Source organism: Pteronotus mesoamericanus, unplaced genomic scaffold (genome assembly GCF_021234165.1).
Source record: "Pteronotus mesoamericanus isolate MK-2021 breed Mesoamerican mustached bat unplaced genomic scaffold, CSHL_Meso_final contig_53, whole genome shotgun sequence".
Taxonomy (NCBI): Eukaryota; Metazoa; Chordata; class Mammalia; order Chiroptera; family Mormoopidae; genus Pteronotus; species Pteronotus mesoamericanus.
Window position 1 is genome coordinate 6,568,183 of NW_026555195.1, and position 17,344 is coordinate 6,585,526.

General features: G+C 45.2%; 1 non-coding gene across 1 annotated transcript; it reads right to left on the minus strand.

The window, feature by feature from the left end:
• Positions 1–2,960: 2,960 nt before the first annotated feature.
• LOC129075406 (U6 spliceosomal RNA) lies at positions 2,961–3,067 on the minus strand. The gene has a single exon (XR_008529641.1). It is a non-coding gene; the product is annotated as a U6 spliceosomal RNA (small nuclear RNA).
• Positions 3,068–17,344: the final 14,277 nt, after the last annotated feature.

Here is a 17,344-nt window from a genome sequence, read left to right on the forward strand (position 1 = left end):
ATTCTATTCTTAGTTTTCTGAAAGTTTTTGTTATAAAAGTGTGTTGAATCTTACTATTTTCTTCTGCATTTGTTGAAATGATTATATGGGCTTTTAAAAATTCTATTATTGAAATGAATTACATTGACTAATTTTCAAATATTAAACCAACATCAAAATTCTGTGACAAAGTCCGCTTGTTCAAGATATATATACATAGATACATAAATATAAACGTGCATCCACATCTTATATATATACACACAGATATATACACACACGTCTAATTAATCTTTTGAATCTATGAGAATAGATTCAAAAAGAGGTATTAGCCTGTAACTTTTCTTTCTTGCATTTTCTTGTCAGATATTGTTATCAATGATATGTTACGCTCGTAAAATAAATTTAAACATTCACAATTTCTCTGGAAATTGTTCACTATATTCTCTAGAAAACTTTATGCAAGATTTATGTTATTTCTTTCTTATATGTTTGGAGGAATTAATCTGTGAATCCATCTCTCTGGACCTGTTTATTGAATAGTTTTTAATTACAAAATTGTTTAATTTTTTGTTCATTAAATTCCTCTTATAGGTGAGATCATATGGTATTTGTCTTTCACCAACAGGTTTATTTCACTCAGCATAATATTCTCCAGTTCCATCCATGCTGTCACAAAAGGTAGGAGTTCCTGCTTTCTTTCCGCTGCATAGTATTCCATTGGGTAAATGTACCTCAGTTTTGGTGGAAAGAAGGCAAAGGGACTAGACAAAGAACATGTATGAATGACACACAGACATGGACAACAGAGTGGGAACTGACTGTGGGAGTGGGGAGTGGGGTGGGCAGAGGAGGCCAAAGAGGGAAAAATTGAGACAACTTTAATAGAATAACAATAAAAAATGATGTGATAAAAAATTAACTTCAATATAGATGATAATTTGGATTTGTTTTTCTGCTTCTATAAGTTTTATATTGTATTTCTTGAAGAACGTATTTATTTTATCCTGTGTCAAATTTATTGGCATAAAGGCATTTACAATGTCTTTCTGTCATCTTTCTAATATCTGTAGAATTTGATGTGATTCTACTTTGTTATTCCTGATAATACTAATTTGTTATTTTTGTCTTTTTGTTGTCATTAGCTTTGCTGAATGTTTGTCAATTTTATTAATCTTTTCAAATAAATATCTTTTGTTGATTTTCATATGTGGATTTGTGTATTCAATTTCAATAATATTTACCCTTATTTCTTTGGGTTTAATTTATTATTGTTGCTTTATCTTTTTAATATGCAGTTTAAATCATTGATTTTCAACTTTTTTCCTTTCCTAATATATGGACTTAGAACTAAAAATTGCCTTCAAAATACTGATTTAGCTGCATTTTACAGCACTTTCATTATCATCCTTTCCAAAAATATTTTCAGATTTATACTGTCATTTCTTTTTTGACCTTTGGAATACTTAGAGTTGTGCTCCTTAAATGAAAAACTTTTGGAGATATTCTAGTTATGAGTTTATATTTTAGTTCCACTAGAGTCAAAGAACTACTCGATTTTAGTCTTTAGAAATTAATTGAGACTGCAAGTCTTTTTTGGTAAACAGCCCACGAGCACTTGAAAAGAATAAGTACAATGTAGTTGTTGAGTGTTGAGGTTGAAATATATCAGCTGGTTCAAGTTAGTTGATCATGTTGTTCCCTTCTTCTATATCTTTACAACTCTTCCTTATTCTGTAAGTTATGTTAAAAATTTCCAACAATGATTGCACATTCTCTACTTTTATTTTAGTTCTGTCAATTTTGACTTATACCTTTTGAAAGTGTGTTATTAAGTACATACAAATTTAGCATTGATATATCTTACTATTAAATTGCTCTCTTTATTATCATTAAATAGCCCATGGATCAAAAATAATATTTACCTTAAAACTGACTAGTTTTGATTTAGTATGGCTATGGCAACCCTCTTCTTGTTAGTATTCATGTGGTATATATTTTCAAATTTTAATTTCCACCTTTCTGTTTATTTGTATATGCTTCTAAAAATGGCACATAGTTGTGGATTTTTATCCAGTGTGATGTTTATTTATTAATTGGATTGTTTAGTCCTTTTAAAATCAATGTAATTACTAATATATATTTAGACAGTTTTAATTTTATTTTTCTCTGTACCATCTATTCGTTATTATTCTTTTCTTATTTTATTGTAGATCAGATGTTTTTAATTATTCCATTGTTTACTGAGTTACAGGTTGGCCATTCATTTCAGCACTTTAAAGATAATTCCATTGTCTTCTGTCTTCCATTGTTTATGTTGAAAAGATGGCCTTTAATTTTATTGTTGCTTTTTTAAGGTAATGGGTTTTTTTCATCCTTTAAGATTTTTCTTTTAACCTTTGGTTCTCAACACATTGGCTATAATGTGCCTGGTGTATTCTCCTTTGTATTTATCTTCTCTGCGATTCATTGAGCATCTTGAATATGTGGGATACCGTTCCCCAGTCTAAGAAATCTCTCAGACATTATCTCTTCCAGTGTCGCTTCTGCCCATTTATTCTCTCTTCTCTGTCTGGGACTCCAGTTCCCCAAATACACGTACGTATATTCGCCCTTTTTGTTTGTGTCCCACAGGTCTCTTGGGCTCCATTCCTTCCCACCCCGCCCCACCCCTTTTCTCTGTGTTTCAATTGGATATTTCTTATTGCCCTAGCTTTCCAGTTTCTTAGCCATGTCCGGTCTCCTTCTAATTTTTTTTTTCTTTTTGCTAGAATTTAGTTGTGTCCTTGGAAGAGTTTAAGTTTAGCTCTTTAGGTCCCTCCTCCATGTAGCTTCAAAATCTGGGAAATATCTTTTGTGGTGGTGGTGGTGGTGGTTGTTGTTGTCGTTGCTGAAGTACAGTTGCCTCCCTTTTCCCCCCACCACTCCCCCCTCCCTGCCCATCCCCACCTCCCATCCTCCAACCTACCGCTCTTTGGCTCAAAAATATGGAACGCTTCACGAATTTGCGTGTCATCCTTGCGCAGGGGCCATGCTAGGCTTCTCTGTACTGTTCCAATTTTAGCATATGTGCTGCCGAAGTGAGCACAGAATCCGGGAAATATCTGGAGGAAAAGGCAGGCTGTGTATTTAAGGAGGCCCCTTCTCTAGCAGAACTTAGTCTTAGCAGCATGAGATGACAGAACATGTTGTTCTGCCTTTTCCAAGTCCTTGACCCAGCTCCCCAGCCTCCTGAGTACAGCCTCAGCCTCAGAAAAACACCCTGTGGAATAAACTTCCCATGCACTGGGAGTTCCTTGAGTTTCCAATCCGTCACACTAGCTCTGTGTGACCCCTAAAGTGTCTCGGTTTCTGTTCTCCCCGTAGAGTCCCTCTGCGGGGCAAGACTAAACACAAGGCCAGGCCCGGGGTCAGAAAATGCTTCCAGAGAAGAACTCACTGGCAGCAATCAGCCTTCCTCAGCAGGGCCCCATTCACCCTACGATTCCAATTCCCATCTTGCCTATTGTTTATATGACCTCTGAAGTGTGATACAATACACTTTAATAATGTATCTGGCTTTTTAAAAGTTGGGCTGTTGTCATTCAGCCCAGAAGCAGAAATTCTAAAATCTGTTCTTACTTCTTCTTTCTTACTCAAAAATCACATGCACATGTATACAACACACACACACACACACACACACACACACACACACAACAGCCTTGAAAATTCCTCCTCCCCCTAAAATCATTGCTTGCTTGTACTTCCACCCCTGTCCATTCTACTCCGACTTTGAATATGGCTGGACTGTATGAACACCAGGCTTGTGTGTAAAAGACATTGCAGCCTCATCATTAGTCTTTTTCCCCCACTGCTTGATCTTAGGGAAGTCAGAAGACATCCAAGCAGCCCTACACATGAAGAGTAACAGGCCTTCCACCAACGGCCAGTATCAGTTTGCCAGCCATGTTGAAAGCAAGCCCTCCAGGCCCAGGGAAGCCTTCCCGACGACAGCCCCACTAGCATCTTGGCTGCAGCTCCAGGAGAGACCTGAGCTAGAGCCACCCAGTTAAGCTGCTCCCAAATCCTGATCTGCCTAGAAGCACAGAACAGAACCATGTCACTGAGGACTGAGGGAAGGGAGACATAGAGAGTCGTTGTTCCATTGGTGGAAAGTTGCGATTATTCAGGATGGGATCTGCTGTACAGCATCGGGCCTGTAGTCAGCAGTTGTGTATTGTGCACTCAAAACTTCGTTAGAAGGATAGATCTCATGTTAAGTGTTCTTACCGCAAAAGCAAACAAACAAGCAAAACAGGGTACAAGGAAACCTTTGGAGGCAATGAATTCACAGGCATATGCGTATGTCCAAACTCATCAGATTGCATACTCATTAAGTATGTGCAGTTTTTCTATATCAATTATACCTCAAGACAGTTGTTTTAAAAAACTGAGATAATATTTATAGTTGCTTAAAGCCACTAAGTTTAGGAGTAACTTGTGTAAGTAACAGATAAACAATACACATTCTTTGTACCTTTTTAAATTTAACAATATATCCTAGAAATTATTCTCCATGATTTCATGAAGATCTTCCTCATTCTTCTTATAGCTTATAGCACTACAGTGTATATTTTAGTGAACCAGCCTCTTGTGAATGTGCAATCCCAACACTTTGCTGTTAGAAATAACACCGAATTAATAACCCTGTGCATATGCATTGTTGTTGGAGATGTAGCTTCAGGGTAGATTCATAGAGGTAGGGCGGCTGCTTCAATATGTCATGTATCTGTAGTTTTGTTAGATATTGCTAAATTTTACTTCATCTTAACAAGTTTTGTTGAACTTTGCCAATCTGATAGAAGAGAAATGGTATCTCTGTGTAATTTAATTTTCCTTTCTGTAATTATGAGGAAAATTGAGCATCTCTTCATTTGTTCAAAAGCCATTTATAATTTCTTATGAACTCTTCTTAGGTTTTATCCATTTACTTATTGAGTGTTTAATTCTTTCACTTTGATTCTTGAGAGTGCTTTACGTATTAGGTATATACCCTCTGTCTATGATATATATTTGCAAATATTTCCTCCTGGCTTACCATTTTTCACTTTGGCCTTGCTTATGAGCTTTTTATTTTACTTTTGGCCATGCTTTATATGGGCTTTCTGCCATGTAAAAATGTTCCAAATTTTTATGTAGTCAAATTTATTAATTTTTTGCAGGTGGAAATTTATTATTTTTTAATCACCTCTGGGTTTTGAATCATAGTAAAAAAAAAAGTTTTCCATCCCCAAATTATATAGGATTTTATCTTGTTTTCATCTAGCACTTGAGAGGGCAAAATTTTACATTTAGATCTTCAATACTTTGGGAGTTTATTAAGAATATCAGTTTACCTTGTGTATCAGTTATGGATTGCCTCAATAATGCTACATTAAAAATTAACTATAAAATCTCAGTGGTGTATAACAAGTGTGTATCCCTTATCTATCCGGAATCAGTTAGGTTTCAACTAGGTATCTCTGCTGACTTTGGCTTGGCCCACCCCCGTGTCTGGGGATCAGCTGATCTACCCTGGCTTCTAATACAAGTTGGCACAACTAGAGCAATGTGGCTCTAACGCCAAGTCTCAGTAACCTTCCAGCAGACAACCATGGGCATGTCCTCGTGGCAATGGCAGAAGAACAATAGAGCAAGCCCTGAAGCGCAGGCTTATTCGAGCTTGTGCTTGTATAACGCCTGCTGACATCCCGCTAGCCAAAGCAAAATACCTAATTAGGTCCAGAGTTAGAGAGGGAAGGCGAAGGGCGTGAACACAAGATGGAGTAAAGAATTGAGGGCATCTACGACATCCTGTAGTTTCCTAAATATAGTTCATCCTAGATCTCTCCTTGTCAATTTGGGCTTCTTGTAAGTCTGTATCATTCACTGCAGTTTGGCTTTTTCTCTCATTTTCCCACTTCACCCATTCTCAGCAACGTTGCCGATGGGCTCTGAATTGCCAAAACCAATGTGCATGTTCTGATTCTTATTTTATGTGACACAATATGTTAGTTGAGAATAAATCTAAATCCTACATTCTGTAGGCAGGTCACGTTGGTGCCAGATTTCTTCGAACTGCCCCCAGGAGCCACTCTCCGCCCCTTTCTTCCCTGCCCTCCTCCATTGCATGAGTTACTTCAATGGACTGCTGAACGCCCTGGCTTCCAGTTGCCTTCAGCCTGTGGGAATCCTCGTCAGGAGAGAGAAAGGAGATTGAGATCGCATATTTATCCCCTTGGTCCTGCGCCTGCAAGGTCCTCTGGGGCCAGCTGGATCCCTTGTCACTGCTCCTCTCTAGGTGGCCTGCTCTCTCTGACTCCATCTTCTTCCCAGTTACAGTGACTTCTGCTTCCTGCTTGGCTTTGGGCCCAGGATGGTGTCAGTCCACCGCCTGTTGCCCTCGGTGTCTGTGCTACCTCAGGGGGTCTTCCTACAGCCTTCCACACCTAGGGACATGGTCCCTTTATTAAAAAAAAAAAAAAAAAAAAAAAAACCTTTTTCTAATACTCTGTTTCCTGTTGGAATTCTAACGATTGAGCAGGCCGTGATACATTGCCCCTTTCTTCACCTCGGCGTGTCCATTTACATCCAGGGCTCAGACAGGGCCGCTGCTACTCACTTAATCACATCCAGTAACAAACATGGAGGCAGCGAAGGAGGAGATGCGAGACTCCCTGATCCCCGCTCTTTGTGATTCCAGGAGTTGAGGTGGCCTCATGGGAAACACAACAAGCACATAGAGCAGGAGGAGCAGAAGGGATGGACTAAAAGCCACCAAGTGAAGAAGAGTGAGGTGGGTACTGAGAAGTGGTTATAGATCTGGGCCACCTAGTGGCAGGTGGCTCATGATATTGATACGGGCAGCCCCAGTGGAACGGTGGGGACAGAAGCCCAGTTAGAGGAGGCCGGGAAAGTCAAGACAGTGACTGTGGACTCACCTGGGACAGGAGATGGAGGGAACGTTTCGATAACATGGGGGATTTGATGACCACTGAGTGGAAGTTTTGCTGGGCATTGCTTACAGAATTAGGAAGATAGTGGGTGCTATAGTGTCCATACTGAACAGACGCATCTATCTCCCAGCTTCTCTGAGTGTTGACAGCTAGTGGCTCACAGTTACCCCATTGCTAGAGAAGAGCCTTTGACCAACACGTGAGACTCCTCACCAAGAGGTTGTGTACCCCTCCCAAGGGGTGACCCAGAGCCAATGCTGACACAGGGCTCTAAAAGGGCCCTTGCCTTAAGAGGAGGAGCCTCTATGGCGATCTCCATGAATCAGGTGAAGGCTAGAATCCAGGGACCACACCCTTCCTCCCCTAGTCCTGTCTAGCTTTCCCTACTCCCTCACATGGTTTTTCCTGAAGAATATTCCCACCATATTGCCTGCCTTAGGCTCTGCACATAAGGAATCTATTCTAAGACCTGCTGTCAGAAGACTCTAAGGATAAAATTCTGGAGTTGGGACACTTGTCAGCTCCCTGGCAACAAGACTTCATCATGGTGCTAGATACAGAGTTAAGAGTCCCCGGCATGTGCTAACAGTGCAGTTGCTAGGAGATCCCCTACACCGATCTCTGTCTCAGACAAGGTACAGGTGCGAGGAATATACAGGGTTACAGGATATCTTATATATGAGAAAGGGCTGTGGGGCAGAGTGTCTGCCACAGAATGCCACTGATGCTTCAGAGAGAGGAAATAAAGGGTCAGAACAATCAATCACCAATTTAAAGCAAAGTGTGAGTCAAATGGCTCCTTGGCAGCTTTAAAGAGACCTCATTTCCTGTAGCAGAAGGGCAGCCCCGGGACTTCATTGCAAGAGTGACAGGCTATTGGAGAAGGCTGAAGTTTAGCCTGATGAGCCTCCCATGCCAAAGTTATGTCTCTGATAGGGAAAGAGGGGGACCCTGCGAGCTGGGGTGGGACTACAGATAAACGCATTGGAGGATCATGAACCTTCAGAGGCCGCCGAATCCTCTGGTCCTGCCGAAACGGGCACTGCCCCTTGCTAAAAGGAAGACGCTCTTCCTTGCCTGAAAAAAATGCAGGCTTCTCAAAAGAGGCAGGTAACTTAACAAGAAATTCTTGACGTCCTCAGCAGCTGCCCCATTCTTCCCTGCTTGTCTCCAGACATACAATGCGAGTCAAACCTCAGTGTGACCTCACTCAGTGACTGTTGAATCTGCCAAAAAGGCAGGTTTTAGCAAGGAACTGCAGGGCCTGGCTAACGTGTACCAGGCAGGGATGGAGAGAGCACGCCTGGGAGTGGATCTTACGCGTGTTGAGTCCATGTGGCCAGAGTAGAAAACTCTGTACAGCAGAATTAATTAATATGGGAGCATTGTCAAACAACTCAGGATTTCACAAACTTGCAGGGGCCCTGGAAAGTGATTTTAGTAGCTGCTGAATGAATGGTTCTTGAAAGCTAGATAAAAGCAATGGTCCATATTAAATAAAATAGCTATGTCAGAACTCTGCCACCCACTGTGGAAGAAGGATCAAAAGGCTTAGCAAAGTGTGTATGCAGGAATGAATCTACCATACAAAACCAGAAAACTCGCCAGCTGACGGTGCTTTTTGATTAGGTTGGAGGACTCGCCTGTTACCCAAGAGACAAAGGACGTGTTTGTGAAGAGGGGACCAGCATGGGTGAAAATCTCGGCAGAGGCTGAGGTTTCCTTCCATGGGCTGGGGCCAGGGGTCAAACACGCTGTGACAGAACCGAGAGTCTGCCAAAACTCTGCTCTTTCTCCCCTTGCATGTCTCCTCATTCTCAGGCACCACACGCCAAAAACCTAGGAGTCCTTCTGGAGTCCTCTCGTGCCTTCACCTCTCCCGTCAAATCTTCCAGCAGGCCTGCCAACCCTCCCTTATGAAGAGATCGCATGTAAGTCTAACTCCTCTCCCTCTGTGCCATGACTGCCCTGGTCCAGCACACCATCTTCTAAGCTTTGGGCTACGTCAGGGGTCTTCCACTGGTCTCCCTGCTTCTACCCGCACCCCCTGCAACCGCTTTCCACCAGCAGTCAGAGGGATCCTTGCAGAGCCTAAGTTAGATCATGCCTTTCCCCGCCTAAAACTCTCCGATGACTTTCTATCACCCAAGGTAAAATCTAACGCCTTATTCTGGCACACAAAGCCCTGGCCTATGGCTCCCGCCTTATCTTCTGCCACTCTCTGCCACTCTGTCTCTGCGCTACTTTGTCTGTCCCTCCAACATACAAACTCCCTCCTGCCGTAGGGTCATTGCATTAACTACACCCTCGACATGCGATGCTCTTTTCTGCTGAACTTGACCTGGTCGGTTCCTTCTTATCACTGTGACTGGCTTAAATGTTCCTTTGGAGAGATCTTCCCTGACCACCAGTCTAAGGCCTCCAGCCAAGCTCTGACTGGTGTGGCTCCGTGGGCTGGGCATTATCCCATAAAGCAAAAGATGACTGGTTTGATTCCTGGATAGGGCACATGCCTGGGTTGGGGGCCCGGTCCCCAGCTGGGGGCATGTGGGAGACAAACAATTGATGTTTCTCTAGCACACTGACATTTTTCTCCCTCTCTTTCTCCCTGCCTTCCCTTCTCTCTAAAAATAAATAAATAAAATCTTTAAAGCCTCCAACCAGTCACTCTCTCTCTCTGCATAGTGCCCATTATGATTTAATATTGATGGATTGATTCATTGGCTGACTCCCTACAACAAAATGTAGGCTGTGAGGAAGCAAATTATCTGCTAGTTCCAGACCACCTCTCCCCACCCCTTAAACCTGTTCCTTTGAGACTTGCGCTTTTCAAATCAACCGCCTTCGCCCTCTCCTTGCTGCTGGCATCGCCAGCCCCCTAAACTCCCTTTCACTCATTGAAGCTTTTGGCACCTGCTTCACAGCCCCCCACCCCCAACTCTGTCATCATTTGCAGTGATGGCAGACCTACACGGCCCCTCCACCAGCCCGGCCTCTTCGTTCTCTGGGCTGCTGGCCCTCAGGGAGCTGCCCTCCGACCCTGCCTGGCCCACCCACCCCACAGGCACACTATGGACCTGGTCGTTACTGGGATCTCTTCTTCCTTTACATTATGAAGCCAAGCTCCTATTCTTCAAGCACAGTGGCTCAACACTACCTCCCACCAAAAAAAGGAGTCAAAACCCCAAACCATCAGACCCTTCACCTTATTTGTGTTTCTCAGTGTTGTTCTATTTTATTTACTTCTCAGTCTTAGACTCCATGCTTTACTACAATGGTTACCGTATAATCTCCCTCAGCTGGCTTGTCCCTTTCCTCCTTTCCCCATCATACTTTCCTAGAATATCCACAACTGTGTGGAAAATCGCAGTATAATATCACCATCTCCAATTGACATACAAAACTGCCCCGGGGTTCTCAGCATTTCTGTAGTAATTATTCGTCATGTTTTTCCCAACCTCACCACGACCCCTCTGACCTTCTGGCCTTTCAGCTGATAACCTTGTCTTTCACATCATAAGGAAACACAAGCCATCAAATGAGAACTCCCTTCTATTTCCATAACATCCTGTTATCTTCTTCATTCCTGTCCCAAAAGGTCAAATATCTCACTTTATCAACAGCCAGTTCATCCATGTATGCACCAGACCCCCTTTATTTCATCAAGAACCTCGTTGCTTTCATTGTTACATTTCTCTCTGGTATTATCAGTCTCTTCCTGTATTGGTGCATTCCAGCAGCCTAAAAAGATACTTGGATATCTCCCAACTTAAAAACAAATAAAACCCAGCCCTGGCAGGGTGGATCAGGTGGTTGAAGCTTCGTCCTGTACACCAAAAGGTTGCAGGTTCCATTCCCAGTCAGGGTGTATGCAAGGGGAGGCCAAGCGAAGTCACTCTTTCACATACCTCTCTCTCTCTCCCTCTCCCCCACCCTGCCTCTCCCTGGCTCTCTCTCTAAAATAAATAAATGTATGTATTGTAGGATGAGAACTTAAAACACAACTAAATCCCACTCTTGTGATCCAAGGCCTGCTTACTCCCCCTCCCTCTCCTGTCCCTGCCCGTGAACTCCACAATAGGGACTCCTGCCTACAGTTCCCCCCTCACCTTCTGCTTCTGACCCAGCCTGGTGCTTCCCAGTGTGGCCCCTTCTGGTAGAGAGTGTCCCCCTCCTCTTGGGATATATGAGTAACAGGCAATCTTTTCAATACCAATTGCCTCCTGATCTATCGACCTTACTATACCTCAAATTTTCTATTAATATTGCGCATTTTTAACCACTAGGCTCCCCAAGTGTTGTCTACACATACCATCTCGAACTGCTCATTCCCCGTGCCTCAACTTACTCCAGTCTGGCTTACTCCAGTCTGAAGCCCTCATTCTGCCAAAGCTACTCTTACCAAGGTTACCAATGACTTTCAGAGGAAATAATACCAAATAGAATAGGCACTCATTTGGTAAGTCATTCACAAATCTCTCCTTTAGAGAGACACTTGGGCTCCAACAGCGAACAAGACAGACAGGGCCCAGCCTCCAAGGAGCTTACAGACAAGCAAGGCAGATGCACAGGCACAAGCGTGACAGTGTTAAAAGGCACTTAGCAGGAAACAAAGGACGTGTTTGTGACATTCCCGTCCTTCAAACTGGCAACAAAAGCCCCAGACTGAGGACAAAGAGGAGCTAAGTCCCTGTCCTCCTTCACAGGGCCACAGTCCTCAAGAGAGCCAGCTACTTCCAGCGCGGCCCGACCGGGGGCAGCGGTGCGGCACTCAGCAGCACCCCCCTGCGTTCCGCAGCAGCCGGTGGAGGCCCGGGGAGGGGACACGCCAGGGAGGGCTCAAGGCCAAGCCCTGCCTCAAGGGAGCACCTGCAAGTGGCCAGAGGCTTGTTGCTCTTCTCCTATGAGGGCAGAAAGAGAGTGCTTTCCCTCCAAGCCAAATGGAATAAGGGCTCCAAAATCATCTGTCACAGAGGTTGGCAGTGCCAGCGAGAATGGGAGGGTGTCTTCTCTCTCCTTGGAATGGCCTCTGGCTGAGCAACAAGACGTCGGTGCCTAGCTGCGTGCTGCTAAGGAAGCTCCTGAGGAAGCTCTGCCCATGCCCCACCCTTTGAGAAGGCAGAGAAGGTCTACAGGGAGGGTGCTGGGATGCACACACAGAAAATGGACGCCCTGCCCCCTGCTGTCTCTGAAGGAGAAACGCTACCAAGAGTAGCCCCCTTGGGAAGTTTAAGGGATTTTCTCATATTCATCGGTCACTAAGTGGTAGAATGAAAGCAAGGATGTCCTCCCCAGGTGGGGTGGGGGGAGGTGGGGAGAAGGCAGCAGAGCACTGTAAATGCAGATGGTGTTCAGGCTGCGGCCGGAGCGAAGGGAAAGGCACCGGTTTTCAAGAGCAGAGCCATCTACGATCCGGGAATTCAGGGTCATGAGGAAAGGATCCTGCCCACCTTCCCTGACTGACGAAGAAACTGGAGCGCCCCGAAATCCTTTTTTAGCACCAGGTTTGTAGACAGAAGGGTACATGCGAGGTTTCTGACCATAGAGGAAAAGGTACAATGGAAATAGGGGAGAGGGCCCAAAACGTGGAGGCAGGGATGGCAAAGGAAACCTGGGCTTCCTTGCCGGCCGCCTCGGGCCACCCTGCGTGCTGCTCCCGCCCAGTACCAGAGCCCCTTCCTTCCTGCCCCGGCACCAGCTGGCCCCTCTCCCAGATGTAACACAAGGGGTCCTGACCCCTGAACTCAGTAATCACTTGAGGTTTATTAAGCCTATGATGTTTGTCACATGGTCTGTCCTCCACCTTTCTTTGTCACTTAATTCACTCAATTTTCAACAAGAAAGGCATTGGCATGGCTCAGCAGAGTCCCGAAGCCTCATTTTCCAGACTCCGGGGGCTATGGGACCTCACCTGGGAAACGCAAGCCTGGGGCAGGCCCTGCCCAGCTGGAAGGAGCTGCAGAGGGAAGGTGCTGGACTGGGGTTAAAAGCGGGGGCCTCTTTTTATTTTCTAGTCAACTTCTTGCTGCCCTAACGCCTCTGGGGAACAAGAAGGGGAGAAGAAGGAAGGGAAGGATGGAATTGGGCAGAGGGGTGTGGAAGATGAAGGGATGAGCCCAGAAAAGTGGGAGGGAGAGAGGGAGGGAGAGGGGACAGGAAAGGAGAAAGAAGCAACATGGGTTGATTGGCTCATTTGTGGGTTTTTATCTCCTCCATATCTTTATCTCTAAAAAAGAAACAAAGTACCACCTATTTTACTTAACCCATACGGTTATGAGCGCCAGATGAAATACATGCAAAAGAGTTTTTTTTAAGTATGGAGCACTGGGCCAACATGATTTTAGGGCCAATTTTAGAAACAGATTCAAGTCCCTGACATAACATAATTTAACACAGAGAAGGGCCTCCGGACCCAAACTATTTTTTTTCTTACTACTTAATTTTTTTAAACTTAGCTTTGCTACAAAGCTGACAAAGCTAATAGACAGGGGTCTATTTCAGCCCACAAGCTCCTGCTGTCAAACACCCACGTGTGGTCAACTTAGGGGACCCCTCCTAGTTCACAGCCCAACCTGGTCGCCTTTGCAGGGTGGCTTTGGCAATGTAGGCCACACTCACTCATGTGTAGACAGGAGACTACAAAACACTCCGCATTATCTGCTCTTAAGAATTGAGGCCAGAGTATGTAAGACATAGCAAAAGGCTTTTCATTGCCGCCTGCCAAGGAATAGGGGAGGCAGAGGGACGAGGTAGCGGAATCTAGGCAGGGGTGAGGCTTGGGAGGGATCGTTGAGGGAAAAGAAAGCTGCGTGGGCCCTGCAAGGCTGTTCCGCAGCTTTTAGGGTATTTTATATGGAGACTTTATACAGCAGGGCAGGTGTTTTTAAATTTGTAATGGATTTATTTTGGTTTCTGTTTGTTTAGCTGGTGGGTTCATTGATTGCCTCACTTGGAACTATACACATTAAACGGGAATAATATTTTACTGTTTTCCCTTCATCTAAATACCAAATAAAAATGAAATAAGCAAAGTGGGAGTTGATAACCAGAGAGAATTGCCGAGACAGACCAGAAGGAAGAAAGGATGTCAAGAAACCGGAAGGATGATGTGATCGGGGAAAGGATGTGATGTCGGCAGCTAAATCTGCCAAATCAACCCCGGAAATGACAGAATGAGATGTGGATGCCTGCTGATCCCTTTGAGTGAAGTTGTAATTCAATCATAGGAGAGTCTTTGTCATTGCCCCACTGACTCTTGAATGTGAAGTTTTGCCGAGGGCCAGCCTGTTAGAGTCAGGGACTCATTTAGACAAATGATATCAAAACAAAACATATCACCATCACATAATTGAAGAGTCAGCATATCTCCTCCTAGTTCTTAAAGATTTCAGGCATTGTAAAGAAATCTCCAGTTAAGAAACTTCATGCACAGTAGACACAGAGATAGAAAACTCCTACCCCTCAGTGAAGCCTCCTCTGAGAACTAACCTCTAAACTGCAGCGGACACGCTCCTTCCACACTCAGGAGTCCCGGTCCTGCTCGGAGTCCAAAAAGCACTCACTGCCGTGTTACAGTCTATGTAATTTTTCTTATTGCAATGATTGTTCATTGTCTGTCTCCTTTTCACTAGACTACAAGCCCTAGAAGAACAAGAGCCTTCTTTATTTAGTTTACTGATGGGCCCCGAGTGAATGGAACATGAACTAACACATAATATAGCCTCACTATACATTTGCTTAATGAATGAATGTAGTTCCATAATCCCCAAGCCTCAAATCCTCTCAGAACCACGTTGAGCCACGACTTTAAAATGGGTTGATTATGGAGACCTAAGCCAGAGTTGAGATTAGATAACAGGAGGTATAAATAAAAATTAGAAATAAACTTTTTTTTTTAGCAAATGTTTATTTATATCAAAATACAAAACATTTCTGAAGCAGACTAATGTTACATGAGGAGCAATTAAATACTAAAATTCTTTTAATCAGTTTAACTTGCAACACTCCCAAGAACACCTTCATCAGGGGCTACACATCTTGTCATGTGATGTGCCTTTTTCTTTCTGTTTGTTTATGTACGTGTTTGCTTGTTTTATTTTTAACTCACTCTATGAACATGCAGTGTTACTGGCAATGAGTTGGTTAGTAGCCGGCAAGCCTGAAAATGCCAGCGAGTGGAGCCGGGCACACGGCCTGAGCCACGGCAGGCGCAGGCTCACTCTCTCCCTAACTGAGTTTGAGGTGTCACTTAGCGTTTAACCGGCAAGAGTCTAAGGCCAAAATCACTGTCCTTGGTAGCCAGGGAAGGCATTATTGCTTAGGGCCACAGAGCAGGCGCGACTCAAGGACCATCTCCAGTCGGGTCTTCTTTGTTGATTGGGAAGAGGGGGAGGCCACCCATCGGAGCCCACCTGGAGGGCAGCAGGTAGAACAGGCCCAGACCCAGGGAGGGGAGGTCCAGGGTAACTGTGGGAAGAGCCCCCTTTCCCAAGAAAGCCATCAGGAGCTGAGGAGAAGGGGTCCCCCTTGTGCAGCCTGTGGCAGCCGGTGATGTGGTGGTAGGAGGCGGCTGCCTCCTGGCCAGGCCCTTTATAAATGCTTAGAGTTGGCAGGCTTGGAGGAAAAAGCACCGAGTGGGGAGTGTAGCTGTTTCCACACACCTCCCTTTCCTGACAGCGAGGACAGCGAAGGGGACAGGAAACAGGGGAGTGAACGCGTTCCCCTGTTCATTACCATGACACCCCACACCCAGAGTCAACCTGGGCCTCCCTCTCAGGCCCCCAGTTAGTGCCTTCACTTCGGCATTGTGCGCCTGCCGGCACACCCCCACACATATGTACATGCACACGAGCCAGCACTCACACATGCACACACATGCACACACATGCACGCTTTCCTTCCAGCGTCTACTCAGGAAGCAGAATGATGTCCCGTCTTCACCATCATCCTCAGCTCCGAGGGTCCCTTTGGCCACAGGTCTCCCAGACCCAGCCCCAGGCTTGGCACCCGCTGGCATTCCCAGGCTTTTGAGAAGAGGGTGATAGAGCGGGGAGCTCACCAGAGACAGGTTATACAGAGTGTAGAGTATGTTCACATAAGGCTTTGGTACAGCACCAATTGAATGTTCTTATAGTTTGATTTCTAAGTTGTCTTTTAGAAGAAAAAAAAAGCTTACTGAAAAAATAGTGTTTTTATTTACTTTTCAGTTACATACCTGAAGTTCAAATAGTAAGCCTCTAGTTGCCATTTAAGTTCACACTCAAAGGTGTTCTGTGTGCAGCTGTACAATTCGTTGGTGTGTCTTTAACAGTTAACCGAAGTCAGCCAACCAATCCCACGGGTCGGCTGCCGGTGACACTGACTTTAACCAGTCCATACATACAGAAAAGAGAGAGAACACAAAAGCCACCCCTAGGCCCCCCACCCCAAACCCCTAGGGAAAAAAAAAAATCAAAGAAAAGACAAAATACAGCAAATTTTAAGGAACCAGTGGGACAACGGAGGTTCAGTCCAGCTGGCCTCTTCAAGAACAGCACCGTAAAGCACCCTAGCGCAGTGATGTTGTAATACTTGACATTCAAGACATGGAAATGAGTTTGGATGGTCTTCAGAAGACCTGGCATGGGTGGAGGGTAACCCCCCAAAGAAAGTTGGAGAAGGAAATGAAAGAGTTCGAAATGAGAGCAAGAACTCCCATGACGAAACCAATACGTCGTATCCAGACTCATTAGAAAAGAACTGATTAATGCAAGAGGCTACCGGGCAGCTAGAGGTATGGGCTTTTCAAGGGGTCTGGGGGCGGCGGCGGCGGCGGCAGCCCCGCCCCACCCACACTGCCCAGGCACCCCCGTCTCTGTGTCTACAGACCACGGGGTGAGATGGGGGAGAGCAACTCACACAAAGTTGCTTCCAGGTGTGCAGTGGAAGATCCTAGCCAGGATGACAGATTCCTCCTGGGAGAAGAGGGAACGTTGAAGAAAAAAGGAACCAGACGTCGCCGACAGGAACAGGATGTGTTCCCTCCAACCAGTGCTATGGGAAAGGAGCACCTGGTGAGAGCCCACCCTGTCGGTCAGTGCCCTCAACCCCTGGCCCCGCAGACGGCAGTTAGGAAATTAAATCCAAATGCGACACTAAGGTTTTTTGAGGTTGATGTGTACGACTCAGTAAATGGAGCTTTAAACTGCTATTCTCTACTAAACCAACATTCCCCTTGTGACACTTCAGCCTAAAGTTCCAGCGACCAAGACCCTTCCCTGACGCGGCCCTCCCGGTGCCTGGGCCCTGCACGCCGGGAGGGTCTCCGCGCTCCAGCGCCGCAGCCCATCGTGTGCGGGCAGGACGTGGACCGCTCTGCCCCTCCCCTCGTCCTGCCGCTACGTCCTCCG